Source organism: Schistocerca nitens, chromosome 2, assembly GCF_023898315.1.
Source record: "Schistocerca nitens isolate TAMUIC-IGC-003100 chromosome 2, iqSchNite1.1, whole genome shotgun sequence".
Taxonomy (NCBI): domain Eukaryota; kingdom Metazoa; phylum Arthropoda; class Insecta; order Orthoptera; family Acrididae; genus Schistocerca; species Schistocerca nitens.
The window spans coordinates 912,670,703-912,687,944 of NC_064615.1; positions in this window are offsets into that span (position 1 = coordinate 912,670,703).

Genomic DNA, 17,242 nt, shown 5'->3' on the forward strand with positions numbered 1-17,242 from the left:
CAGCACTTTTCAAACACAGGAAATGAATTATGATTTTATGAAAACATGTGCATGAATTCTTTGATGGAGCAAGTAAATTCCATATTATTCCATCTTAACCAAAGAATAATTCACTCTCTGCTCCGTAATCAGTCTCCTCTTTCATCATCTGCCATTTCTTGCTCGGTGCTGGAAATAATTTTATGTTCTGGGCCTTAGATTTCTTCAGAATTGAGTTCTCCATCTTTGGAACAATCAGTTTCACTTGTAGCCATCACTTCTTCAGTCAGCTGCCTAATTATGTCCTCTTATGCCTCATAAGAGTATGCCATGATGCAGTTACAATACTTACAAGAAACTAAAATAAGGCACCAAAAATGAAAAAGTTTGTTCTAACGCTAAACAAAGCCAATACCATATACAAGCACACATGGGAATAACCTAAGTAGAGCTAACACTAAACTGACACTAGTGCATATGCCTGGTCTGTGATACCCTACAACTGTTTGTTGTAAGTTAACCGGAAGTGCTGTTGTTAAAATACCAGGTGCATCATACATAAACAAGTGCTATAATTCTCAGATAAAGGTAGTGAGAAGATGGCTCGACTCATGGAGAGCAATTGTCAGACATTGCTTTAATGTGAAATATTCTTCTTGGTCTTTTAGAACAGCTGCATGTACCTATGCACTAACAAGCTAATTAAAATATTTTGCAAGTATTTCAAAATTTTTCAGTGTTATGTAAGCCGAATCAGTAAGCCTCATCCCTCATCAGTCTGTTGTTAGTTTTGCATTTGCAGTTTATCTTCCTAACTCTGTGAATCCCATTTTCTCCTCCAAAGATCTAGGGGCCTCTTTAGCAGGTTATCTACAAAAAACACTTTCATACTAAAATTCCTTGTATACTCCCTTTTTTTAACCAATTAGCCTTTGAAATCTTGATTTATAAAGACAATAATTGTAACTAAATTGAATACATTAATTTTACATATATAATGAATCGTTTAACATTGCCAGGAAAAAAACAGCAGGAATTGAACCAAGTAAATGACTTCCATATCTGTGCACTAGACCACTTGGCCACAGCTCCTTTACAACGACAGTTCCTCAAAACTTGCTCATAATCTATGCTTGCACAGTATGCTACATACATATTCAAAGATAATAATGACCTGTTGCTGTCAGCAATGGGGAACTAGTAGTGCTGGAAGGCATGACGTTACATCAGAGAATGCGCAGTTGAAAACAGACAGCTGTGTCTCTGAGTCATCATCATTTCAGCACTTGACATTGGTTTTAGGTCATCACAGAGAATGTGCTACAAAACATGTTTTCGTCCATTTTATTTCATACTAACATGCTTTCAAAGAGAAATGACACAACTTAGTGTAATATTTACAGTGCGCAGTAGTGCATTAGCACATGATAACTGGCCACCACTCGGGTTCACTTTAGGCAAATTTGCTGAGTAAACCTCATGTGTTCACTATCATATCCCTCAGACCACTGTGGCATGATTCTGGCTTCATCACATTATTCTGCAGTGCTGTCATAGAAGATGTTGAACATGAAGGGATGCAGGTGGTCCACAATAACACTTTTGTAGTTCACAGCTGTTCATGGGGCCTTTGGTTAATATCACAGGATCCAAGAAAGCCCAGGTGGATGTCCTCCATTATGTAATACTGCTTCTTGCCACCCCTCTGGCCAGTGTCTGTGGTAAGGTGCTCTTTACGAGCAGCTGTTCACCTGGATAATGATGTATCTGGACCTGACCATCAACCTGGTACAACAAGAAATACGATTCATCTGATCAGGTGTCTTGTTGCCATGGATCTACAGTTCAGTCTTGATGATTCTTATGCTCACTGTAATCAATATTGACAGCGTTTATTGACAAACATGGGAACATACACATGTAGTCATCTGCTGCAGACTCCCATGTTCAACAATGTGCACCGAGTAGTGTGCTCTGAAGCACTTGTACCTGCACCAGCAATTTATTTTGTCATCAGATCTGCCACAGACTGTCACCTATGTTGCTTTATAGAGTGAGTACACCGACAATGTCCACTTTCAGCTGAAGTGAGGATGTCTTACAACTTTTCATCTGCTCATGGTTTTCTTAGCCTTCAACCACTTTCCTTAGATGCTCATGATAGTAGCATATGAAAAACTAACCAGATTTGCCATTTCAGGGATGCAGGTTCTCAGACACTGGACTACATAATTGTTTGAATTATTTCCCCATTTATCTCTGCTACACTACTGTAATTTTCTCACCGTGCCACATGCCTGTATTGCCATGAGGTTACATTCAATCACACAGAGGATGAGGTTAATAATGTGTTTCCTTATCAGTGTATAAAAATCATAATCAATACATGTACAAAGTGCATTTACAAAAAATTTTGCACAAACATAAAATTTACTAAAAACATAAAGAACCATCTCAGTAATTGTTCAAAACAATGCATTCCCAAAGTATCAAAACACACTGTTGCCCAACTATCATTGATGTCCAGCTATCACTCTCCATTTGACAGAAGATAAATCTGGTCAGTTGACAACATACAGAATATAAACAGCACAATGAAAAACTGTAATTTTCTTTTGAGTTTATAAGAAACAAGATACCAAGCAATGATGAACTCACATCCACATGTACTCTTGTCCCAACTTAAAATTCTAAAGACTAACACACCATTCATGCCAAAAATAAATTCATGAAACTGCCTAAATACAGAGTACATAAAAACTGAAATGATACTAGAATGTTTTTCTTTTTGTATTTGTGAACAACAGGTCCATCAAAAAAAATTTTTTTAGTGAGCCAAAACAATGGAACCTGCACAGATAACAATAAATCATAAACTAATGTCCCTAGGCATAGTGAATCTATTTTCTAATGTACCTACCACAGTTACCTTAGAAAATTATAAAGGGAAAACTCTACAAATATAAAATTATTTATGGTCCTGAAATTAAAGGATTACTTTGATTTATAGGATTAGTACTTAATCACAGCTTTTTAAATTTAATGGTAGACCATTTGTACTACCTATTGGTCTAGCCATAGACAGCAGCATATCCACCCTGTTAGCAAACCTTTCCACCGGTAAACTACAAAATGAATTTTGTAGCTGACTGTTCTGTGATTAGAAACATTGCATGTAACCATACATACTTAGTTTGCACAGTAATGTTTGTACAAGGAACAGAAGAATATATCAATAATATGTGCAAGTTGTTCAGTTTCCAGTATAAAAAAATTAAAATTTACCATAGAACTTGAACACAGACTGACTACAAACTTCCTTGATCTCAAGGTTAGCTTTAGAGATAAATCATTGATATGATCTGTACAGGAGATCCACCACCAAAAACACTACTATATGTAACTCCCTATCCCACAGGCATTCACACAAAATTGCTCTTCCGAGATGAATGACACTTAATAAGGTCAAATTGCAGTTATCTTCAGTGAGAATGGTCACACCTCAAACAACATAGATTCCCTTTATAAAAGAAATGTAAAACAGAATGACACAGTGCCTACTACATCAAATACTAATAATTCTTAATAAGAAGGTGTACCATTGTCTGGAATTTGTTGGCAACCTCTCACGTAAAACTGTAAATAGTTTCAAACAATTCAACGGGAATATTAGTTTTTATTCAAAAAGACTTATCACTCCTGATATTAAAAAAATTAAATAGCACAGAAAAATTGCCTTTATATGTGATCAAATGCATTAATCCTACATAAGTTACAGTGGCAGGAATTTTAGAGTGAGATTTAATTATAATTTTACAGCTTTTTGGCTCCGACAACCAAAAAATTCAGCAGTAGTTGGCCATTTGCTTGAAACTGGACGCATTTTGTGGCAATACTGTAAATGACTGGAATGTCATACATATATAATACAAAAATGGAAACGTTTAGAAATTTTCAGTCCTGAAATTATGGTCCGCATTACACTTAATAAAATGACAGACAGCAAATACACTTGAGTTCACAATATTGTAAAGAAATTTTGGCTGAAAGGATTCGAACCACTGTAAACTCTTATTTCATCTAATAGTTTTTTGTTGCTTCAAAATCAACTCTTCTCTGTATATTTTATGGTAAAAAATCTATATATCACATGTCATTATGATTTAAGTAATTTTTTGTAATAGTAAGAAAATTATAGTCTTTGACACCAGTCTGGTTTTCCCAGTGTCCTGTATCTATAGAGTAGAACTACTTTAAAATGTAAAGCTGTTATCAACTCGAAGGTTGGTATGAACACCATACTGCTTTTCTAGACATGGTCCTCTTACAAGTGATACGCCATTGCCTTCCTCTCTTCTGTAAACTGCCTTACCCAACCAGTGACCTACAGTTTAACATTGACTCTGAACCAAGGTACAACTCAGCATTTTTCACAATAACGAACATTGTCAGATGTGAAGGAAGTTTTTACTGACAGATCAAAGTCCTAACACTGACCAGTGATCAATGCTGGGATCTCCTGGTTAGTAGTTTAGCACTTCAAAACTAAGTCAACAGAAGCTAACACATCACACTTGATGTTTATTTCCAATGTTTTCATAGTCACTCTGTTGATAACATTTGTGCAATGAAAGCAAACAACTTAGAACTTAGAGGGATTTCAGCATGGACTTGCAGTGAAGCAGATGCAACAAACAGGTATTTTATAGCACTGTGCCATGTTGTTTTACTGATGTTGAAATGTTCTTACATTTACATAACAACATAACGTCCCACATATAAATCTGCTTCATGACAAAAAGCTTCAGATGAGTCTTTAATACCATGATGATGGATGGACCCTTTGCTTTAAAATATGTATTAGAAATAAGAACCTAAGAAACTGAAACAAAGACAGTCATGTGACTAGAGAGCCATGCATTCCCATTCTAGAAATATTTGCTTCATATCAGGGTTCAGCTTTGGCTTGTGATGTCATCAAAATGATGGACATGGCTAATTAGACTTAACTAATGCAAGGAAGATGCCTCAGGGGTAAACTCTGTGCATGTACAATACACTGTGTGCTATTTCAAACAAAAATAATGACCTGTTGCTATGAGCAGTGTAGCACTCATCATGCCAGAAGGGATCTCACATCAGAGCAGGTGCAGTCAGAAACAGACAGCTGTACCCCTTCTCTGAGTTGATCATAGCACAACATTTTACATGGTTTCTAGTTATCATGCTAGTTGCTACAAAACATGTTTTTGTCCATTTATTTGCATTTCAGCATGCATTCAATGAGAAATTGTCTAATTTTACTGTGGTTTCTGGCTCGCATTCAAAGAGAAGGGGCATAATTATTGTGTGATATTTACAGTGTGCTGTAGCACATTAGCATATGATAGGCCCCCTGCATTCATCATGAATTGCTCTGAAAAATGTCCTACATGGCAGCTGACAAAGATTTAAATAACTGTTTAGGACATTGAGACATTTTTTTATTGAATTTGACTTGAAAAATCAATAAAATGATTCATAATGATCTGACTGCTTGTTTCGTGAGAGTTTGACAGGTCGACAAAAGAAATTTTATGGTACTGTTCCACACAATACACATTTGTGTGCATTAATTTTCCTAGTTTAGAAATGTGCAAACCCTTCCGACTCTTCTACACCCTAACACTCACAAAAATGGTATTCTTTCTTGTGTTTCTTTAGCATAGCAGAGGCCTCTGATCTTATGAACAGTTTATTCAGTATTCCAGTCAGACTCAATTAAAAACATTTCAAAATCATTAACAGGTATTTAACCCTCCTACTACCTCCTTTTTTTGTATCATTGAGTTATACTGAGGTCATATAGAACACAAGTAATTTACACCTTATATATTGAGAGTATTTTAATGAATTAACTTAAAAAGATACTTTATACTGGTTCAGTGTAACAGTAATGACTCTATTTTAAAAAATATAACATTCAAGGAACAAACAAAAAAAATTGAATTGTGGTCTTACTGACCCCAGCAATATTCAGTGCAGAAACCATGAGTAAATTTTAATGTGTTGAAAATATAAAACTGAGCAAAACAGCATTGGATACAACTGACTGAGTGAGAGAGAGAGAGAGAGAGAGAGAGAGAGAGAGAGAGAGAGAGAGAGAAGTCATATACATATTTTGAGGTAAAAATAAATAAATAAAACCCTATGTGCATACTGAAACCAGTGACACCGGGAAGGATAGAACAGCAACCCTAAAAATGTGTACACACAAAACTAATAAATTTTATGCTCGAGAAACAAACAAAGAATTTAAGTTGGAGTCATACTGACACCAGTGGTACTCAGGGAAAACCCATGAATAAATTTTAATGCGTTGGGAATATAGAATGAAGAAAAAATTATTGGATACAGTTGAATAAGAGGGAGAAAGTTGTATATTTTGAAAATAATAGTTTTTAAACAATGGAGATATATATTTCCAATATTTTTATGGGGTCATATTGACCTCAATGTTACTAGGAGGGTTAAATCATTAATACTCTGTTTGACCTCTCTGTATAGCCTTTCATAATATTCATTAGTGGTTGTCAATACCTGAGTCTTATCAGAGTGAAGCCAGTGGTCTCATATCTGCAAAGCATGTTCTACAAAAGGTGATCTGCCAGTTTCTTCCCTTCTACAGATATTCTTGTGTCCTTCTAGCTATTTTTTGACAGTTGTATTAGTAGTACCTTCATGCACATCTCCTCGATTACACAGTATTTTGTAAATTTCTGCTTTTTGCAGCTGATTGTGAACATTGTTGGGAGACTTCGAGTGTTCCTGTATCTTGTGTGTGGGATTACAATGATATTCCATTTTCTCAAAATCTTTGCTATGCAGTCAGTCTGTAATGAACAGCAGGAGAACTCAGAATTTTCTGGAACACATTGGTGAGATATTCGAATTTCATGCAGAACACCTGCAGTTTCCAGATGTTCCTTTCTAGATCTACTATCATTTTTATAAAACCTCACTTTTGTTGTGGGTGGTGGCTTGAATCACAGTATAGATTACGGTTCTCCATAGAGAACTAAATCTTCAGATTAATCTCATAGAGGTGTTTATGTAAGCAACCTAGGGCCTCTTTGCCATGTCTCCACAACACAAGTGTACCATCCAGGTAACGGAATCATGTATTTGCTTTTTTTCCTGGCAATTCCTGATGCCTGGACTTTGAATTTTCTCATAAAGAAATTTGCTGTTGTTGAGCTTAAGGGATTCCTTGTAGTCATGCCATCAGTCTAATCATAAAACTCATCATTTGACTTGAAGTATGTTGTCTAGAGACAATACTTTAATAGTTCTGCCAACAATATTTTATTTATTTATTTTATTTTATTTATTCATCTATAGACAATAAATATAATACGGATGTTGTCTAAGTGTACATGTAAATTTATGGAAAGCCATGTCAAGGAAATGCAACATACAAATATGTAAATAAAAATTAAACAATGGAAAATCAAGGATGGAATGTAACAATATGAGAGAAGGAAAGTTGCTACTCACCATATAGCAGAGATGCTGAGCCGCGATAGGCACACACACACACACACACACACACACACACACACACACACACACACACCTAAGCGCAACTTGCACACACATCTGTAGTCTCAGAGAGCTGAAACTACACTGTAATTTCACATTTATGATGGATTCTGAGAGCAGCAATGAAATTTGTTTTCTTACTTGTCAGAAATATTTGACCTTTTTTTTCAGCTTATATTGTGACTTCCATGAGTATGGTTAGGTGGGAACCTAAAACGATAGCTTAAAGTGCTGTGACTGAATGAGTGGCAATGACATTTAGACAGGAAAATCCCTAAAAACGGACCCCCATTTGGCTTTTTATTTAAAAAAATGGAAAATAGTAACAAAATATGTTTTAAAAGAATGTAATATCTACTTTATAATATAATGCATCATTTACATTTTAGTAATAGGAAATAAAAATTATTATGAAAACGGTATTTTAGAAAACTTTACACTTAGTGAGTTTCAAAAATAGCAGCCAGAATCAGTCTCCATGTTCAGATAGTCAAGATAACACTAAACCAGAGAAAACATAATCTAGTTTCAAAGTAAGTAAAATAAAACATCTTCCAGAAGATCATAGAATTTCAGTGTGTTTCCTTTGCTGAATTCAGGAGCCCTGTTATATTTTGTTCCTGTAGGATCTATTTTTGACAATTCGGCTTTGTGTCATTGAAAAACAACTCCACATTTTGCCAGCAATGTCATCTTTGAATGGGCGTTCAGTGTTATTTCTCTTTGTCATTGTTCACAATTCATTGAGAGTAAACATGGAGACAGAGATTTCCAAAGGAAGACAACACTAAAACAATTTTCTTCAAGATCTTTACCATAAAGTGTAAATTTCTCTCTTTTTGCCTTTGCTGCTTCTGCAGGTCTACTGAGCATCCTGTAGGACTCCCACATAAGAGTTGATTTTTTTCACTGGCTTCTGCCAACTTACCTGTTTTTGAGCTACATCAAAAGCTTTAGTCATTTTAGACAGACTCCACTTTCTCTGATCAACCCTCCCTATTACCCTCCTGAAATCAGCAAGAGGATTCCTAGAGAATAAGAGTGTTTAATAATACAGGAAGATTTTAAACATAAAATGTAAGGTTTCTAGTTTAAGCAACTTCAGCAAGTCCAGTTTAGGCAACTTCAGCAGATCCATTTTATGTAAGTAAAGCTTACACTTTGAAACAGAATAATTTTTAACCAAACATCTAAATAAAAATGTAAAAAAGTTTGACACAACAAATGCATCAAAGTACAAAGGAACTGCTGCATGTAAATATCATATCAGACATTACCATGAGAAACACCAATTTTCCGTATAGTGCTATGCATTTACACTCTGTGTAAATAACTACATTTCAAATAATTTGTTTGGCATACATCTGATAGCATTCAGTATACAGGGCTTGTTTTTACCACTGTGCTAATGAACATTCATCTGTAAAGTACATCAAACATATCCAGTAGAAACTATTCTAGAAGCTGCAGGTTTTAATTCATACATACATTTCACTGTATAAAATAGTAATATGAAAAAACACTAAACATAATTTTCACAAAAAAGCACAATTATCACAAATAAATAAAATTTTCAGAGGAGACATTTTTCACACATAAGTAGGCAAATTTTCAAAGAAGCAGCAATGCTTTAAATGGTCAATAAAAATCAATTGTTTCCAATCTGGAAGTTAACTCAGTTTACATGCACACAGGTGACACACAGTGTTTTCCCATTGGCCTCCCAGCTCTGATTTTTCATTGGACACTTGGTTATAGCTGGGACAACATGGTGAGGATAGTGCAAAACCCAGTGTTGTTTCCATTCTCACACTGTGCAGTCAACAGTGCATGGTCTTTGGCCCTCAGTTGTTTTACCTCAGTTGCTTGTTTGTACCAGCAGTGTTTTGTAACCTGAAATAAAAATGAATGTTTTTGAATGTGAAGTTTGTGGGTACAAGTGCAATAGTTGCAAGACTCCAAAGCAGCATATCTCCTAAGTCCACCCACAACAGATGAAGGAAATCATACTTGCTGTTAAAAATCATGCATTGTAGTGTGAAATACTTTCAAAATTAAAATGTTAGATCACATACTACAAAGTAGTACCAGTAGTTCCTGTTCCAAAAGCATTTGATATTTGTGTCCATTCAACATGCTGTTTATAAGATACAGGCCAATAACTTGGTTCCCCTTTTAGCCACACTATACTTAAAGTGACCAAGGATGTTGACAGTCAGCTTGCTGTAACCAGTTAACTCTACCATGGTGACTCATGCTGACTCATTGAAAATAGTACCTCAGCAAAGAACATGAGGATTGTCTGCATTTGTTGATGTGTCCATTCGCAAAACACTACCTACTTATGCCAATCTCTGCCATGAATTTCTTGATGCAGTGACATGAGCTCCGTTGAAGCAGTGTTGTGACAACACTACCTGTGGACATGCCAGAATTGTGATGCAATTGCTGGGCATTTATCTGTGAGCTGCGGTGCACTGCCACTAGTACGGCTATTTCATTAGCTTCTCCTGTAACACATTTGCTTCATTTCCTTTTGCTGGTCTATATGCTGCCATCAGACATAAAGTCATTCATAGCCTTGTGAAAGAATGAGTAAGAGTTAGCTTTCTCTGGAAAACGCTCAGCTTGCAAGGCAACAGCAGCCTCAACATTTCTCCTACATTCTCTGTAAATCAGGATCATTTCAATTTTTTCTTCTGTGGTTGGAACATTCATCGCCAACTCTCATGTCTGTTATCCAAATGATAGGTAGGTATGCAGGCAATAAACACTACAGAAGTATTGTAATGTTTAGAGCTGTTCTACATCTGCAGAATATGTGAGCTCCGGTCGCAGCATACTTCCTGTTATGATACATTGTAATTCACTACATGACCATGGTGTGTACTGAGTAGTCCTCTGTTTGATATTTCACAGGAATGCAATGTTGCAAATGGGGTTTCCAATTATATGTTACGAAATACTGGCCTATCCTACAGATATTTAAGGGCCATTGAATAGCATGTCATTGTGTACCCATTTCTATTCATCTGATTACAGCGCCAGCTGTGGTAAAATAAAGTAAATGGTTCAGACAAAACATATGTAGATTTTGCCATAGAACTGTAATCTGAAAAATGGGGGTTGCTATTGAAGATTTCAAAGTTTCCCCCCATTACAAATGGCAGGTTGAATGTGATATAGTTGGATGTCCCCCTCCAATACAAACAAATTGGAATTATAACTTTTTTTGATGTGATGTGTAGTTTTTGAGATATTTCAATGTCTTCAGTTAAAATGAAAAACCTGTATAAGGCATGACTTTACCTATCCAGGTACTCCATGACCCCATTGTTTTGACTCTCTGGAACCCTGAAAATACTGGAGGCCACAAAATGCAATTATGGTTTACTCAATAGCATGTGTGACTCTTATGCCCTGCACTAGATTGTTATAACAGAAAGTCTCTTCTGCTCTTCCTGTCTCTCTGCTGCCATTTCTTCTGGATGCAGAACAGAAAACATTGTCTGCTATCATAGCCAAATGATGTCTGTGTTACAGATGACCACACCCCGTCTTCACCATTACAGTCCAGGTACCTGTTGCCTTCTGCCTGCCATCAGCTTTATGGCACACTTATACTCCATGGCCTCTGTACTTTGGTCGATATCAGTGTACTGTGAATCTGCTCTGCCTCACTTCATGTCACACACCAGGGAGGCACTTGCAGTTTTTTTCCCATGCACTGCTGGCATCCTCTTTTGTAGTGCACCATAGCCCAATAACTCGAAAAAACTCCTCTAGTGACAGGAAATCCAAATGTGCTGCCATATATGGCACAGTTTCGCCTGCCAAAACTCTTCTTTTTCCCCCACCATTTGATTGAGAGCAGCACATGCTGAAATGTAAATATACATAACATCCACAGTGGTAGCAAAGGCAATGCTTTATAATCAAGCCACATATCCAAACTATACAGCCATGAAGTTAATGCTGGATGAAGTTGTGAAATGTGTGCCCTACATTACTTTTCCAGAATGAAGACTTCACTTAAGACCACGCATGAACAGAGTCATAAAGTGTACAATCTGATAGGGCTCCCAAAAGTGCAGCAAAAGTTTATCCATTAATTTCACTGCAGCCATACTCATATTTCCAAAATTTTGGAGATGCAGATGGTCCCCCACACTAAATATGTTAGGATGCCTTCTCAGATTATAAAAGCGTGTCTGCTTGTGGGTTACTACAGTGTTCCTATACATTATAATCTCCTTTTGGGATGTTTTGATTAACACTAGATCTTGGATAGACTAAAAATTTGCTAATGGATAATTTGTCCTAAATGCAAACATCAGGCTTGCTGGGGTGTCTTTCATGTTTAACGCTTCACAGTGTCAAACGTGTACGTCGGTCATTGCAGAATCTCATCCCTATACATATGATCTAAATTAGTGGTTGCCAAATTTTTTTTGGTCAATGGCCAACACTAATATTTCAGAGCGGGGCCTTGGGCTTCATATGTACCAGTCTTATTGTTAATTGGTAACTTACATAAATTAGATAATGAACATAAATATATGTTGAAATGAGGTCCCTGAGAAAAGTATTCCACGTGGTCTGCAAGATGTGTGAAGAGGTGAAATACCCAAAGACATTAAGACGAATATAATAATTCCAGTTCTAAGAGACAAGGTATTGATATGTGTGAATATTACGAAACTATCATTAATAAGTCATGGTTGCAAAATACAAACACAATTTTTTTGCAGCCGAATGGAAAAATTGCTAGAAACTCAGCTCAGGGAACATCTGTTTGGATTCCAAAGAAATGTTAGGAACACACGAGGCATTACTGACCCTATGACTTATCTTAAAAGACCTTTGAGGTCTGTATTTCTGTCAGAAATGGGGAAAGACTTAGAAGAGCAGTTCAATGGAATCAACAGTGTCCTGGAAAGAGAATATATGAGAGAAACAGGAAAAAATTAGTCAAATTAAATCAGACAGAGCTGGGGAATTGGATTAGGATAGGAAATAAGAAACCAAAAGCAGCAGATGAGTTTTGCTGTTTGGGTGGTAAAATAACTGATGATGGATTAAACAGAGTTGTAAAATGTAGAATAATATTGACAAGAAAAGTGGTTCTGAAAAAGAGAAATTTATTAACATCAAGTGTAGGTTTGGATGTCAGGAGGTCTATTTTGAAGGTATGAAACGTGGAAGATGAACACTTCAGACAAGAAGAGAATATAAGTTTCTGAAGACAGACATTGACTGTGGATATTGTATCACAGACACAATCCCTTTGACTGTTCAGAGATATCACTAAACCTGCCCAAAGATGTAAACAACCAAGCATGAGCTGCACCTATTAGATGGAGAGGGTCCAGCAGTTGATCAGTTCCAGTCATTCCACCAGGAAGCAGGTACACAGCTCATGTTGTCTGTAGTTCAAACATGCCTAGACAGTCGATACCACGGTTCAATCGTGTCCACATAGTTACTTTGTGTAAGGAAGGGCTCTCAAACAATGGAAGTGTCCAGGCATCTCAGAGTGAACCAAAGTGATGTTGTTCGGACATGTAGGAGATACAGAGAGACAGGAACTGTTGATGACATGCCTGGTTCAGACCACCCAAGGGCTACTACTGCAGTGGATGACCACTACCTTGCAGGAGCCCTGTCAGCAACGCCACCATAATGAATAATGTTTTTTGTGCAGGCACAGGATGTCGTGTTACTACTCAAACTGTGCGCAATAGGCTGCATGATGCGCAACTTCATTCCCGACATACACGGCGAGGTCCATCTTTGCAACCACAACACCATGCAGAGCGGTGCAGATGGGCCCAACAACATGCCAAATGGACCCCTCAGGATTGGCATCACGTTCTCTTCACCGATGAGTGTCGCATATGCCTTCAACCAGACAATTGTTGGAGACTAGTTTGGAGTCAACCTGGTCAGACTGAACGCCTTAGACACACTGTCCATCGAGTGCAGTAAGGCAGAGGTTCCCTGATGTTTGGGGTGGCATTATGGGGGGCAACATACGCCACTGGTGGTGATGAAGGGCGCCGTAATGGCTGTATTATACGTGAATGCCATCCTCTGTCATGGTAAAGTACAATTTAGTGAGATTTCTTACCTTTAAATTTGCTTTATCAGAATATTAACTTTACATAATTATTCAGAGTAAATATGGCAGCTATTAAGCCACATAAAAATATCTCAATCTACCTCCATCTTGTTTCCAAGTATAATTGTTGCCACAAAAGTCATTAAAGTAAATTTACTTCTCGCACATTGAAAGAAATATAAACTAAACTAAAGTATTGCAATTGCTCCTTCAGAGCTGGAGACCAAAATAGTCTTCATAGGTATAGTTTTCTTTGAATGGATCTGTCATAAGATAAGGCTACATACCTGCAAGTTGTTTGCTGCAGAGGTGCGGATAAAACCATATCCAGGTAGGTCATCTAAAGTGTTGTGTGTTTAATGACTTGTGTGGCTTATCAGTCCTGAAAATTGAACCCCATTATCCACACCTCCCTTTGGAGAGAAGTTTAAAACTTAAATAGGTGCTTTGCAAATTCTGTTAGGTAACACGTGTCAAAATTTTATTTGGAGCTTGTCGTTATTGCTAGTAAAAATAGTGCAATAGAGTGCAGTTTTTATGAAAATGCTCTACAGGGCCGCCGGCCTTGTGGCCGAGCGGTTCTAGGTGCCTCAGTCCGGAACCGCGCTGCTGCTATGGTCGCAGGTTCGAATTCTGCCTCGGGCCTGTCCTTAGGTTAGTTAGGTTTAAGTAGTTCTACGTCTAGGGCACTGATGACCTCAGATGTTAAGTCCTATAGTGCTTAGAGCCTTTTGAACCATTCTGCTGGGCCAAAAAATACTGTATTTTTCTGAGAAGTCAGCACGGAAGGGACGAAGGTTCTTTTTTGGATTGCAGTCTCAGCAGGTAGCGGTACACGCGCGGGGTACCGTAAACCCGACCCCATATACAGATTCAAATTCCCTTTTCATAGCGCGACCTACGCTACAGAACGACCACTCCGTCTACAGGACACAAGTGCCCCATCGGGACCATCCGACCGCCGTGTCATCCTCAGGGGAGGATGCGGATAGGAGGGGCGTGGGGTCAGCACACCGCTCTCCCGGCCGTTATGATGATATTCTTGTCCGAAGCCGCTACTATTCGGTCGAGTAGCTCCTCAATTGGCATCACAAGGCTGAGTGCATCCCGAAGAAATGCAACAGCGCATGGCGGCCTGGATGGTCACCCATCGAAGTCCCGACCACGCCCGACAGCGCTTAACTTTTGCGATCTCATGGGAACCGGTGTATCCACTGCGGCAAGGCCACTACAGAACGACAGAAAAATTGTTATGCACATTATTACTTCCATATTAAGCAGTATTAGTGAGTCGTACAGCTAAGTATTGTCACATTCGTAGTTAAAAAGCATTCCTTTCCCTGCTACGTAACGTTAAAAACGGTTCGATTACACGCGATTCGGACATTTAAAATACAAAAGCAAATCGGTCACATGTGTGGTGGGTTCGACTGCAGTCTGTCGGTTTGCGTGGTAATAATATGTAAAAGTGTGGTTGTGAATTTGTATGTGGCTTAAGGAATTCTTTTTCTCGTTGTGATAGCGGACTACACAAGTGACGGCCAAAGGTTAGTAGCGATTCGTGCGTCTGTGAAAAGATTTGTGTGCAAAGCATACAACAATGACCAGTGTCACACCTTAGCAAAAGATCTGGCAGAAAACCTGAGAAAGTTTTGGTCATGTGTGAAATCGCTAAGCGGGTCTAAGGCTTCCATTCAGCCTCTTGTTGGCCAGTGTGGTGTGGCAATTGAAGATATCAAAACAAAAGCCAAAGTTTTAAATTTTGTGTTGAAGAAATCGTTCACACAGGAAAATGGTACAAACATACAATCATTTGACCATTGAACAGACTCCTGTATGGATGACATAGTAATAAGCATCCTTGGCTACAGAAATAGGTGAAAGATTTGAAAGCAAATAAATCATCACGTCTGTATGGAATCCCAGTTCAGTTTTAGAAGGAGTACTCTATAGCATTGGCTCCTAACCTAGCTTGCATTTATTGTGACTCTCTCGCCCAGCCCAAACTCCCAAGCGACCGGTAAAAGTTTAGGTGACTCCAGAATATGAGAAGGCTAAACGAACGGACCCACAAAATTACAGACCTATATCTCTAACTTCGGTTTCCTGTAGAATCCTTCAACATATTCTCAGTTCGAATACAATAAACTTTCTCGAGACTAAGATGCTTTTGTCCACGAATCAGCATGGTTTTAGAAAGCATTGCTTGTGCAAAACTCGGCTTGATCTTTCCTCAGGTGATCTACTGCAAACTATGGATGAAGTGCAACAGGCAGATTCTGTATTTCTAGATATCTGGAAATCTTTTGACATGTTGCCCCATTGTAGACTGTTAATGGAAGTATGAGCGTATGCAATAAGTCCACAGAAATGTGAGTAGCTTTAAGACTTCTTAAGTAATAAAAACCAGTATGTTGTCCTCTACAGCGAATGTTCTCTGTGTGACATCCGTTCATCAGAGACAATGGTATCATCAGTGGTGTCCCAGGAAAGTGTGATAGGACCGTTGTTGTTCTCTATATGCGTGTATGATTTGACAGACAAGGTGGGCAGCAATCTGTGGTGTTTTTTTTTTACTGATGATGCCATGGTGTACGATAAGGTGTTAAGGTTGAGTGACTGTAGGAAGACACAAGACGAGTTGGATAAAATATCCAGTTGGTGTGATAAATGGCAGGCAGTCCTAAATGTGAATGAGTAGGAAGAACAAACTTGTAATATTGAGTTACAGTATTACTAGTGTCCTGCTTGACCCATTCAAGTCATTTAAATACCTTGGCATAATGTTGCAAAGCAATATGAAATGGAACGAGCATGTGAGAACTGCGGTAGAGTTCAAACAACATGAAAGTATTAGGAGGTGCTTCAGGAACTCATATGGGAACCCCTTGCGTGAAGGCGACGTTCTTTTGAAGAAACACAATTAAGAAAATTTACAGAACTAGCATCTGAAGCTGACTGCTGAATGGTTCTACTGTTGACAACATACATTGCGCTTAAGGACAACAACGATAACATATGAGCAAAAAGGGCTCATACAGAGGACTATTGACAGTGATTTTTCCTTCGCTCTCTTTTCGAGTGGAGCAGGAAAAGAGTACAGGGTACTCTCTGTCACACACCGTAGAGTGACTTGCAGAGTTGCTATGTAGATGTAGATGAAACAGCTTTCTGTCTAAATGGAGAGGTAATGTCGCATTGCGACAGAAATGTATGAGTGATTGGTGTGTTTCTTATGTCTATGGTCTGTTGTACTTGTCTTAAAAATGATTCCTCCATGAAGTGTATGTTGCATACACGTCATGTAGGATAATGTCTTTACTGTTGGGGTTTGTCTCTACACTAAAATTTCACCCATCAATAGTGAAGTATGTGAGTTCAGCATTATTGCGATTGTTTACAGTTGTGGTTAGATGGTTTTGGTAATCGTACTGAATAAGTGAGATATGTGACATCATCTCCCACTTACAGTGTAGCCTGAGTCTTCATGCGAAATTGTCATCCATCATGCTGCAAAGTATGTGATAGGGTCATTATTGTACCATTTACGAAGTTGTACTG